General features: G+C 44.2%; 1 protein-coding gene across 2 annotated transcripts in view; it reads left to right on the top strand.

The window, feature by feature from the left end:
• The first annotated feature begins 7,303 nt into the window (after nt 1-7,303).
• The window catches only part of CCDC186 (coiled-coil domain containing 186), a 40,820-nt gene continuing 35,725 nt past the window's right edge, over nt 7,304-12,398 (top strand). For both annotated transcript variants that reach the window (XM_064514247.1, XM_064514248.1), the window contains exon 1: nt 7,304-7,409. The gene's annotated coding sequence lies outside the window, so the exon portion shown is untranslated. The remainder of the gene's footprint in view (nt 7,410-12,398) is intronic.

The raw sequence follows: 12,398 nt of genomic DNA, 5'->3' as shown, positions 1-12,398 counted from the left end.
AAGAGAGATCTTGTTGAACTATTTTAAAAAGTCACATCTACATTAAAGCATAAGCTATATGCGTTTGCTCTTCAGTACTGGGGGTAAACCACAAGTAAAGGCTCTGAAGTATTGTATGCTGACGCCCTGAAAAGACAACCAACTCCTGATGTGACAATGCCATTGTCTGAGGGAAAATACTATACTGGACTTTGCCAAAGGGAATTTTCAGCACCTGCTTTCCAGAAGTTAATACACAACATTAACTATTTTAATTATGAAAAGACTCCTACTACATTATGTTAAAGAAATGAAATGAACTTGAAAGAAAGCTGAACAGTCTTTGAATATATTTATACGGCAACCAAGTCAACCAGGAGCCAGCTATCCCAACTGCAACTGAGTAACACCAATAGCACTATTTCAAATAGCATTGCTTTAAATACATAACTTGGGACGAAATTAAGTATGTCAGAGACCAGAGCCAGCAACCTGAACCCCGTGGCAGGCTGCTTTCACACATTTGTCTCACAGACTGCCAAGGCCTTGCCAGACCCCAGGCCGAGCCTGCGAGCCCACTTCTCCTTGTCCCCCTCCCCTTCCAGCAAAGGCCCGGCAGCTCAGCGCCCGGCGCGGCCAAGCGGGCAGGGAGCCCCCAGGGACGAGCAGCGCCCCGCGCCGCCGCGGCCCCCCAACCCTCCCCCTCGGCGCGGCGCACCGCTGGCCCCGGCACCGCCTGCGGGGCGCCGCACGGGCGGGCTCCCGGGGGCCGCAGGGCGAGAGGCTGGGCCGCCCCCGCCCGGCGACGGACGGCCCGGAGCGCGTGCCCCGGCCCACCGAGGTGAGGCGGCTGCAGGGCTCAGAGGCGGCGCGGCCGCACCTTCCCGACACGAGGCGACAGCGCGGGGCGCGGGCCCGCCCCGAACGCCCGCCCAGGGCCGCTGCGCGCGGCGGGCCGGGGCGGAGCCGGCCGGGGTCGGTTTGGGCCGGTCGGGCGGCCGCGCCAGGCGCTGCGTGGTGCCGCGGCCCGCGGCCGGGGAGGCCCTGCGCTGCCGGGCCGGGCCAGTTCGGCGGCGCCTTGCTCTGGGCTTGGCGCCCCGCCTGCGGCTGGCCCCGACAGGAGCGCCTGGCCCTCCGGAGCGAGCTGCGCTGTGCACGTGCCTGCCGGCCAGGAGGTCCTCGTGCATCGTTTGTTCCAAAGTAAAACGCGTTGTTTCTACACAGAAATGAGCGGTGTAGGGCTAAGGAGGGCCCGAAGAACAGGCAGGTGGCAGCAGTGAGCGCGTAGGACGGGTTAGACCTGTGGTGCAGGTGAAAACGGTAACGAATTACTTGAATTTGTGTAGGCCTGGCCTGGAGCGCAGGGGGAAAGCCCTGGCAAGGAGTTGCAGGCACACTAAGGAACTGCGCGACCTCCTTGTGGCTGAGACTGCCTCCACTGCCCTGAAGGGAGCAGAAAGAGCTGATGGTTGGTGCCTGCTCACATTTGCTGCTGGGGTTATGTCACTCTCAGTGTGCACCCTTGAACCACTGCCTGGCTGTCCGAGCCCTGACTAAAAAACCTGTCAGTCGTGAACTGTGGTACGTAGGCCGTATTGCAAGGTGTTCTCACGCTGGCCTTCCACAGAATTCTGTGAGAAACAGTGAAATATCCCTGGTTATACCACTAATCCTGTGCGTCTTCAGAGAACTGCGTAGTGTACTGCTTTTACTGACACAAAAAGATCCAAGTAATTCACAGAAAATAATAGCTACAGAGAGCAGTGTGTACCGCTGTCTTCAGCTCCACATTTCAGACAAGTTTACAGGTTACATTCGCACCTCTGCATGTGCCTGAACTACCTTGGGCTTCTCCTCACTGGGACTGCCCGTGCTTCACAGTGACAAGCATGCCTGCGGCGGGTGCCAAATGGTAATAGTTCAGCAGCAAGTAAGGTGTCTGACAACCGTGTGTAAATCTGCTCTATATATTTTCACCAGTAAAATTAAAATCCTCCCAGGCCATCAGGTAGACAACCTTGTTGCATAGAAATTCAGAAGATGACTGTAAGAGCTATGCAAGAACTATGAAATTTGATACATGAAATCACTGTATTTTTATTAAAAAAAGCAAATTTTGCCCTGCAGCCTAGAAAATACTTGTATTGTCTCCTATTTCCACCCCATTCTCTCTCTTCTTTCATTTGCCATTTCTCCTCTTTCTTTTCTATACAAGGTATTTTCTCCTTTTCCTCTTTTAAATTTTGTTTCTCTTGGCGGTATCTAAACTGAAAACATACCACATCTTCAACCCTGCTGCAGTTACGCACTATTTCTGCTTAAGCAGACATGCTTTCAGGTGTTTCCAGTGTTGTGCCATTATACTTTCATCAAAAATGGATGAATCTGGTCTGTTTTAGTGCTTATACTGTTGTACTCATTATTGAAGTGTATATCGAAGTATATACAGTGGTGCATTTTATTCTTAATACAGTCTTGTGGGGCAAGGAGGAATTATCCTTGTCCACAGAGAAGAAATTGAAGGATAGCTATTTTACCTTAAAGTCAATTGGGATCAAGCTGAGGTGGCTTTTCTGTCTGAGTCTTCTAAGTGCAGGGTTCTGTCCCTTACACTATTGTCCCCTAATACACTACTGAATAGAAAAGGGAACAATACATCAAAGGCTTGCTCAGTTTTTTTCTGGGGCCTTAGGTATGACCTACCAAAGTGAGAGGAAAGACTCTTCTTGGCTCCAATGGACTTTCAGTCCACAGCTGCAATCTGAGTAGCAATAGAAGCTGACTGTATTGTAGGCTGCTGTGAGAAGAGGAATAGAAAACAGGTAGGATTAAGTGGGATTTCAGGAAATCCATGTGCCAAATTGCCCATAGTTTCATACCGGAGTAGGCCTAATTTCACACTGGAGGTCGAAGGGAGACAGAGCAATCCACAGTCATGCAGCCTCCATTACCTGCTTGCACTGTGTTCCTCAATCCCCAAGATTAGCCCCAAAATCTTAGTGCCTAAGAGGCACTAGGTGAGGCATTAAGAAATGCTTCTCTCTCATTCAAACCTCTGTAGAAAAACTTAAGACAATCTTTATGACTTAAAACATCCGGATGTTTTCAGAGGACTTAGCTGGCTAACCAGTTACAGCCCTAAGGCCTGCCTGAATGAAAACAACACTGGCAGTCTGAACAGTCTTTTGAAATGACACCAATGCTATAGACTAAACTGGAAGTATCTGATAGGATGCAATGAAAAGGAAAATCAAGATACAGAACTTCATCACTATGTGAAAAGGCACGAAGGTTTTTTTTGCAGTTAAATTTTTCAAAGAACGATTGAGTCAGGACATTGTTTTTGTTTCTTAAATGCTATTCAGTCGTAGGGGACTTTCCATACCCTAGGATACCAGAACCAGTATTACTCATCCAGTTCCATTACCAGACTGGGAAATGACACCAGTAGAAACTAATTGTAAAAGAAAAATAACAGGTCTGGCTGTAGCACTGAAAAAGGATAAATGCAAAAGAGTGCCAGAGGTTACTGCAGAGAGTGCTGTCAGAGAGGTTACTGCAGAGAGTGCTGTCAGCATGGAGGATGATCAGGAACAATGTCAGAGTAGCTGCAGGAGTTTGATGGGGCTTGCCTGCTGTTTCCAGTCAGTGCTTTGGGCTTGCCTGCATGCAGGTTTTGCAGTACTCTACTGGTGTATCATGAGTTCTAATTTGTAGGATCTAAGAGCCTAGGAACTAGTTGTGATACCACACTGCTACATGCTGGACAAAGAACAGTCAAAACAACATGTGATGAAAATAGTTTTTTCCAGATATAACTTATTCAGAGCACTCATATAATTAGAGTCACGCTAAGGATTTACTATACCAGACGTAAATTAGGCATGACTGTAGTGGCAAGGCTGAAGCACCGGGAATGTACCTACAGCCATGCAGCAGGAGGCTGCGAAGTGATGCTGTCCCTCCCTGACACCAGGAGCGAGGACATGGTTCCTTGGGCTTTTTTAATGGTGTTCCCTGAAATTCTCCTGGTAATCCATGCCTGCTTAGAATAAAATAGTTAGCCAATGAAGGTAATTCTTAATAAAGACAATATTAACCCTTTTATAATGTTTCCGTGATGTGAAATGCAGGAATCAAATCAGGCTGCAGTAATGGCATTATAGCAGACCAGCCTTCTGATGAGCGCGGAGGCTGGGAGTTGAACCACCTGGATTCAGCTCCCAGCAGCCCCTCGGCTGTGCCAGCTGTGGCACTCGCAGTGCCTGTGCTCCCAGGGAAGTCAGGGTGCTCAGCACATCTGCTGTTTCAGCCACCTGTTTGTTCATTTATCTCTTAAAATGGAGATACTAGCACTTACTAGTTGAAGGACAGTGCATAGAGTTTTAAGCCCTTCCAGTTGGCAGAGCTCTAAAAATGCTATGTATAATGAACAGTTCTCAGCTGGAAATGGAACAATTATATGAACATTTGTTTTTGTTTCCCTTGGGTAACAACTAAGAACCAAAAGCCCAAATTACAGCCTTTTGAAAATACAGGTGAAGTTCTGCTTCTGCCTCTGCAATGCTGACCTCATGTCTGCAGCAGAAGTCTGATTGCACATGGCTGATTGCACATATTTTGGATGATAAATTCTCTCACTTAGAAATTGTCTTTCTCTGCGTTTCTACATGCCAAATGAGAGCTATCACTGCCTAACTAACAGGTACAGTAATTTCATCAGTCTTGTTTAATGCGAGCAAGGCAGTTTGGGGAGGTGTCTCTATGTCTTGCCATTGTATCATTCCCTAAGTATTTGTGACTGGCTTCTGGGGATAAGATACTACTTAGATGGGAATTTGTCCTGAAAACAGGTATTATAAGAGCATGCAGTTATCTGAGCCTGAGAATGCTGGAGAGTCTAGGTCAGTACAAAGAAGCCCTTTTTGTCTGCCTCCAAGGAACAATTCCACTATCCGGTGACTTGGGCTTGATTTTCTTAACCCGATTTCAGTCCTGCTGAAAACCAGGTCTAGAATGAAAAGCGAGAATTGGCTGCAATCCTGCAAAGTCTGATGAGACACTAAGCCATATGCAGTGACATCAGTGGGACTGCAAAGTGTACAGCAAAGCTAAAACATAAAGCTTGTTAGGACTGAGGCAATAGTACGCTGGTGTTTCTGCAAATGCATTTAAATGGCTGGAGGAGAAGACCAAATAGGAAGCATTTGGGAACTGAAATGACTTTGTGACAGAATAGCAGGGGTATGTGACCTACAGCATCAGGATTGGAAAAGAAGCCTTTCTGAAACCAAAACTTACCTTGGGCAGCATGACAATTAGCAAGTTAGTCTTGCATGGCACTGCTTACTGAAAATGATCAAATTTGTTTATCTCTATCCCTATCTGTCAGATTTTTTTCTTTTTACAGTTTTAGCAACTGGGAATGTGCAGCATATTACAAGCAAAGCAAGGGATAGATTTTTGCCTTCAAAATGTTATTTGGAGGTTAAAACTGTGGCCTGGAGTTCTCTCCACAGCGACTTTAGTTTATGCTATCAGTTAAATAATGTCTTTAGATAGATATACCTTTATCTGACTCCTTCACTTCCTTAGAGGTGACAGTTAGGATATCAGTGTTTAATTATTTGAAGCTATATTTTCATTCCCAAAATAACATGCAAAAACTTACGGTTATGATAGCTCTGAATGCTTTGTGATTGCTTTTTTTCTGAGAAACCAGTGTTTTTAAGGATCTGTAAAAAGATTTCAAGGGAACATTTTCTTGGTCCTCAAAACTTACATTTGTGGTTTTGAAATTCCAATTTTACAAAAAGAATAAGGAGAAAAATGACTTGCTCTGTAATAACCTTCCCAATTAATCTTCGTAAGTATATGTGTGCGTTACATTCTATTCCATAAGGCCTCCAATGTATCAACTGAAGAAAAAAGATCATTGGGTTTTATATGTTAGATTTTATCTGTATATAAAAATAAGTAAGGCAAAATAAAGGAGCAATTTGTTCTAACGGCAAAGTTAGCCCTGCCTTGAGCAGGGGTTTGGACCACATAAATTTCTGAGGTCCCTTCCAGCCTAAATTATTCTAGGATTCTAACTTAGGTAACTGTCATTACCTTTAAGAAGTTGATAGCTTGCCCTGCAGGAAAGATGCCATTACTTACTTTAGCTGATCTGCTATAGTAAATATAACTATTTTCACTTAGAGCTTGTCTGCCAAGGTAGCTTCTTCCATTTGTTTTTTATTAGATAAAATAAAATGGCACTTCTGTAGTGCTCTGGATTCCAGAAAGCCTTGTGTTGCACAGAGAAATTGCTCCTTCCACCACTGAAACATACTCCAGATTTTGGGGCTTTTTTGATTACCAATCTCAATTGCACAATCAACCCCTGGCACCTAAATTTTGATGCCTAGAAATTTTACACAAAAAAATTACACCAAAAACAATTTAATCCCATCAGAATAAGTAATGAAGCACGAACAGACTGAAGTTGAATTATATTCATTAATATCCCTGGGTTTTACTCATACATGACATTTTGACTTTGTGTGTACGGGTTGGTTCTAGAAAAGTAGATGTCATTTCCTTAGGGAAGAGGAGACCTTTATTATTTATTATGATTTATTTGCTTGTGCAAAAAAGCAGGTATCTGTGTGACCATCTCTTTAAGTGTGTGTGTGGGGGGGGGAGAATTCTTCCTGTATGGTTCCTTCACAGGGCTGTGGTCTTACGTAGCATGATAAAGATGCCAGACACAAGACATCACTTGCCCCAAAGGAGTTGTACTGTATGTTTAAATAATAAAAATAATAAGAAAAAAAACCCAGCTCCCAATTTAAATAATATTTATACACATGCTCAAAATTATCTGCTGTGTAAAAACGGCAATTTCAGTTCTTGGAGCTGTTAGCACATTCAGTTAATGTCTTGTTTAGTTTCCTTAAATCTGTCACTTGTTAGCACACTTCTAGGCAGCAAGGTTTTTAATATAGTGACAACAGTAAAAGGATCAGAGAAAAGGTGTCAGGAACAGGTGGGAAGGATGAGCCCCGAAGAAAAAAAACGTGCTCATCCAGCCACCGGGAAGTTACTGGACTATGCCCGAGGGGCGGTTTCCTGCGCCCCCCAAGGCAGGGACGTAACCTGATGAATTCTGGTTTGGCTCTGCTGCCTCTTTGACCGCGTGGGCCTGCGCGGTCTTGCAGGGGACCCTGCTCGCGGGACCCCGCCCGCCCCACGAGGGGTTAAAGCCCCTCGGGGTAAAGCCCCGCGCGCCGGCCCCGCCCACTGCAGGCAGCGCCCCGGGCTGGCCCCGCCCCCGCCCGCCCCCCGCCGGCGCCATCTTTGTTGATGTGTCAGCTCGCCGGGGCTGCCGCAGCCGGCGGCGCGCGCCGACGCCATGGGGGAGCTGCCGCCCTCCTAGCGAGCGGGTGAGGCGGCCCGGGCGGGCGGGCTGCCGGCGCCCCTCAGCCCTGCGCGCCGCCCTGAGGCGCCGCGGGCCGGCAGTGAGGGGGGCGGGGGCCGGCTCCGTCCTGCCCCGGCGGGGAAGGGGGGAGGCGGCGCCCGTGAGGCGCGCCTGGGCCGTGGCGGTGAGCGCCGAGGGGGCCTGGCGGCGAGGCGGCGGGCGCGGAGGCCTCTCGCGCAGCCCCCGGCCGCGTGTCGGCGTGGGCGGCGCTGCGCGGCGCAGGAGTGCGCGGTGCGGGGGGGAGGGGGGCAGCCCCGCTGCAGCCGGGCAGCGGGAGGAGCGAGGCGGAGTGCGGGGGGTAACGTCCGGCCCCAGCGGCGCTCGGCGGGTCGGGACCTCCCAGCGCCCGGCTCGGGCTCTCCGTTGGCTGCTGCTCCCTTTGTTTCTTGGCAGCTTTCTTCTCCGCCGAGTTACTAACCGGGTTGTCCTGCTTGTTCTGTTGTGCGTTGCTTTCACTGTGGGGTTAAGTAGTTTAATGACGAAAATGAGCAGCTGATACAGCGTACACAGTAGGAAGGTTGTTTTTAAAGCCTGCAGCGGTGTTGTGGTAGAGGAGGTGTCCTTGTTTTTGCACACTCGATTTGTGAAAGCAGCTTACCCTTACAGGTTTGAAAGCAGACAGCTTTATTGCAGCTTCAGTGAGTTGGTTATGATGTAGGCATGCAGATTTTGGCTCTTTTCCTGGAAAATATTCTGCACAGGTGGGTCTGATCTTGTGCATACTTCCAGTGAGGCTCTGTGTAGACCAGGAGAGGGTCTGTTGGAGGAGTGAGAGCTGTATGTAAGATCAGGAATATGGTAGTCTTGGTTTTCTGTTACTTGGCTTGCTTTATCTTGTAAAATTGTCTTTCAGAAATTAAAATATGACAAGCGGAATACTACTAATAAACATACATGACCAGAGTCCCAATGTCTTTTTTTGTATAAAGAAATTGTTGAAACAGCATGAAAAACAGCTGCATTTTTATATCAAAAAGGAAATGTAATCACCCCAATTACTAGTTGCCATGAATGTTTATGTTACCGTTGCCTTTAGGAGGAGAAGATTAGGCTCTAAAAGTTTGAGGCAGAAGTTCTGAAGCTGTTTCAAGAGACACTCAATTTGAAATGTCCTCCTTTTCATAAAAATAAAGCGGACTAGTTCTGTATTACCTTTTGAGGTCTCTTCCTCTTTTTTTGAAATTTTCCAATCATTCTCGCTTGGCTTTAAAGCCTTGGCTTTAAAACAAAATTTTGTATTACATTGATGTCTTAAAAGACTTACTTGTTTAGGGGTTGTTGATGGATGTTTGTTAGCGTAGCAAGGTTCACTATTTCAAAGTGTTGAGAAAGGAACTGAAAAACAAAATACAGAGAATGGTTTCTTTGGTCCTAACTAATGGGTATGTTGTCTTTCGCTACCATAGGCTAATTGTGAATTTCCTAAAGATGGCTTTATAAAGAGCTACGGAAAAAAAGCAAATTCTTTTCTGGATGCAATACTCTTATTAGGCAAAATGTTATATGCTAATTGAGTGACCTACAACTTTCCTTAACAGGTGGGCTGCGGTATTTGGCAATATCCTGTACTTAGTTCTTGGATGGCTTGTTCTGAACTACTGCTTTTCTTACTGCAAAAACAAGCAAGTTGTCTCGGTCAATGGTTTAAAGACAAGTTGTCCTTAAGACCCTGATGCCTGAAGTTGAGGCAAAAATCTCATGAGAAACAGATTAATGTCAAGGCAAAGGAGATGCAGGAGAAAATCATGATCCTACTTTCATGAAATAGATGAAATACTGATTTTTTAGGTGATAATATTGCATATAATACTACCTCTTACTAATTAACAGAAGTCTGTATTCTGTAAAGCTTACAGTTTACCTGTTCAGATTTTTAAAGCATTGAAACTTTTTTTTTCCCCACTAGGAAAAACTGCTGGAGAAACAGTGCAGGAAAATCAGGTTTGAACACAGTAGCGCCTTAACAGTCTCATGAATGGCCTTTTCAGTATACAGTGGTCAGGCAGACAGTCTTGCCATGCTTGGGATTTTGCAATCCTATTGCATGTTCTGGATACAACGTTTGAAAATAACCTGTGATTGCAAATATGCTGGCATCTTTGATCCCAAATATGTCAAGACCCATACCTTGTTCTAAGCAGGTTGAAGGCATGATGGCTAAAATGCTGAAGGTTACAGTAGTGCTATTGCCAGTGGAACACAGATTACTGAGTAGTGTAGGTGAGAGTTTTCTTATTTAGAAGAATAAGGTTTGTTATCTGCTGAAGAAGCTCTACCAATAAAAGATTACAAGTCTGTGCATAAACCCTTAAATGCCAAGCATCATTTGAAGTTCACTGTAGAAGGGTCCTGTTGCTAGTGCTTGTTTTGTCTGCTGAAATGTGAATTTTAACCTTGGGACTAGTCTGACTGAAGAGTAACACCCTCAGGATACCTAGTGATTTGTGTTATGATAGGAACAAATCCAGTCCTTCTCGTTAAGCCCTAACTGTTAAACTTTATTTTGGAGTTGTGCTGTTACGTGGCTCCATGACGTGATGTTAATAGGATCATACTGTTAAGCACTTGTATGAGATCAGTAGAAACCCTACTGATGCCTTGAAGGAAATCATACAGTACTGCTCAGCTATTTAACTTGTGACGTAAGCAAAGAAAATCAAAGGTAAAGAATGAGTACACCGTATCTTGTAAAGCACTTGACTCATGTTAAAAGAACTGATAGTAACACTGAGCTTTGCACCTTGGCATTGACGTGGAGCAGTGTGCAATTGGTGTTTATATAAAGTAAGATTATAGATGAGCTTGAGTATTGAGCTTAAGTATTAAACTGCTAAAAGGAAGGAAGTCTAGCAAATACTCACTGTGTATACCGACCCTTCCTTTCCGTTCTTTCTAGCATTTGCATCAAAGCAGGTTGGTGTGTGAGCTCATTCAGGGAGCTATGTCAGGTTATGCCTGGGCTAGTGCCTTGATGTTTCAGTACACGGCCAGCTTTCCCGCTTGTACTATGAGCAAAATTTGTTCTGTCTGTACTGTAGTCCTCTACCTTTTCTGTGTAGGCGGACCACATTGTGTTACATCTACCTTCTTAGCACAACCAGGTGATATCCTAATAGTCCCTATATCTTTTGTCAGATTTTGAGGCATTCCTTGCATTTGATTTAGGTCAAAAGTGAGTTAATACCGAAAGAGCTGGTGTAGGTGGAACTCAACTGGTTCTATATTTGTTTCCTAAATGTGCAATATGTGAATAGAGGAAGGGTATCAGTGCATTACACCTCATGGCCGTTACCTGGTTATGATCAACACTGTGTATTTGATACAGTTTCATCTCTTCTGAAGCTGTTTTCTCCTACTTTTTTTGTAGTGTCGTGATGCTTTTCAACGTGATTCATCCCTTTATCATGTTTCATCACTTACAATTTAACTTGAGTGGCTTGCTGCTGTGGTTGTCTTCGTGTGTGGAAATGTAACTTAACCATATTTCAAAAAGCTCTTTTGGCTTCATGTTCAGACATCTCATTGTAGAGTATATAAAATGTCTGACTTTGTGGACCTTTCTCTCTCAGTCTGTTTTGATTTGGCTGAAACTTTTGCTCTGTCCCACTACACAGCTGGTATACAGTAGGCTGTTTTTCATATCTTGTCATATAGAACAGAATTTCTGTAGTTGCTTCCTCATTTATTTATAAATCTCAGTTGAAAACACAATTCTCTCTAGGACTTGAGTTCCCTCTTTTTCTGTTACTTTTATCTGCTGGTGTAATACTTAGTTTGGGAAAGTCATCTGAGGTGGACTTTTTGTGAAATTTATCATACAGATACACTGGGTATTGATTTGGAAACAAGAAAATTTGTTTTCCTAGTCAGTGTGATGAACAGTAGACAGCTGAAGATCTCTTCCTTCAGAAAGCTTAAAAAAAAAATAAATAAAATCCAGCAAGTGAAGTACAAAGATGAGTTTGGTTCTGTTCGGTTCAGTTTAGGCGAAGGTATGAATGAAGATTACCCTACAGCTGTATACGAATACAAACTGTAAAATTTCTCTTACATTTTATTTCTAATTTTGTCATGCACAAATTTTAGCAAGAGTTCTGCTGCAAGGGCAGGTTGTCACTGATTTGGAAAAGCATTCTAGTTTACTCATATAATTAAATGATTATTGTGTAATAAAGGTGTGAAAAGTTCTTGAAGGGATACATCCTGGTTTTTACAATGAATACCACAACTATGCAAAGAAATATAGCACTGTCATATTCCCAAATCAATTATTTCCTTAGTGTTGTTGAAGTCATTGTGCATGTGATAGTGTCAGCTGTCTTACAGCCTCATTACCTCTTACCCAAGTGTAAGAGACTGAAAATTAAAGCAGAATTAAAATTAAGTGTTTGTTTCTGTGAGTCTACAGTTGCATGATTGTTGACAGTTACTGTAATGTCTCTGTCTTACAATAATCTGTTTAAAGATGATAGGATGTATTATTTTACTGTGACTCACCTAAAATTGTTTCTAATATGTTATTTGGTAGCATGGTACTAAAAGGAGAGGAATGGTTCTTTGTAGAACAAACTGTTCAGACAAATGGGTTATGGTCTTGCTAAATGCCGTGGTATTTGTGAAGCTTTTCTGCATATAATTTCTTCTAACCTTACTCTGGTTGCTGGTTACTTCATATTGTTGGGACTTGTCAAGACAATTCTAAAAATCATTATCATCCTACTTCAGTATTCTTCAGCCAATTAATCCTCATTAACTACTTCAGATAGAATCCTTCTCCCATGTTTTATGTTACACTGGATTATCTTGCACTTCATGCGTTAGTCCTTGAATTTGCAGCTGAAGGCTTTGACTTGTACTGTGGCTTTTTGTTGTCCAGGAACTTGCAGGAGACAAGTGGTCCTCTAACTGAACTGTTCAAATGATGCTGATACAGCTTTTGTTTTTGTTGAGTCAT

The sequence above is a fragment of the Dromaius novaehollandiae genome, chromosome 6, assembly GCF_036370855.1.
Source record: "Dromaius novaehollandiae isolate bDroNov1 chromosome 6, bDroNov1.hap1, whole genome shotgun sequence".
In the NCBI taxonomy this organism is placed as follows: domain Eukaryota; kingdom Metazoa; phylum Chordata; class Aves; order Casuariiformes; family Dromaiidae; genus Dromaius; species Dromaius novaehollandiae.
This window is presented reverse-complemented; position numbering and strand designations above follow the sequence as displayed.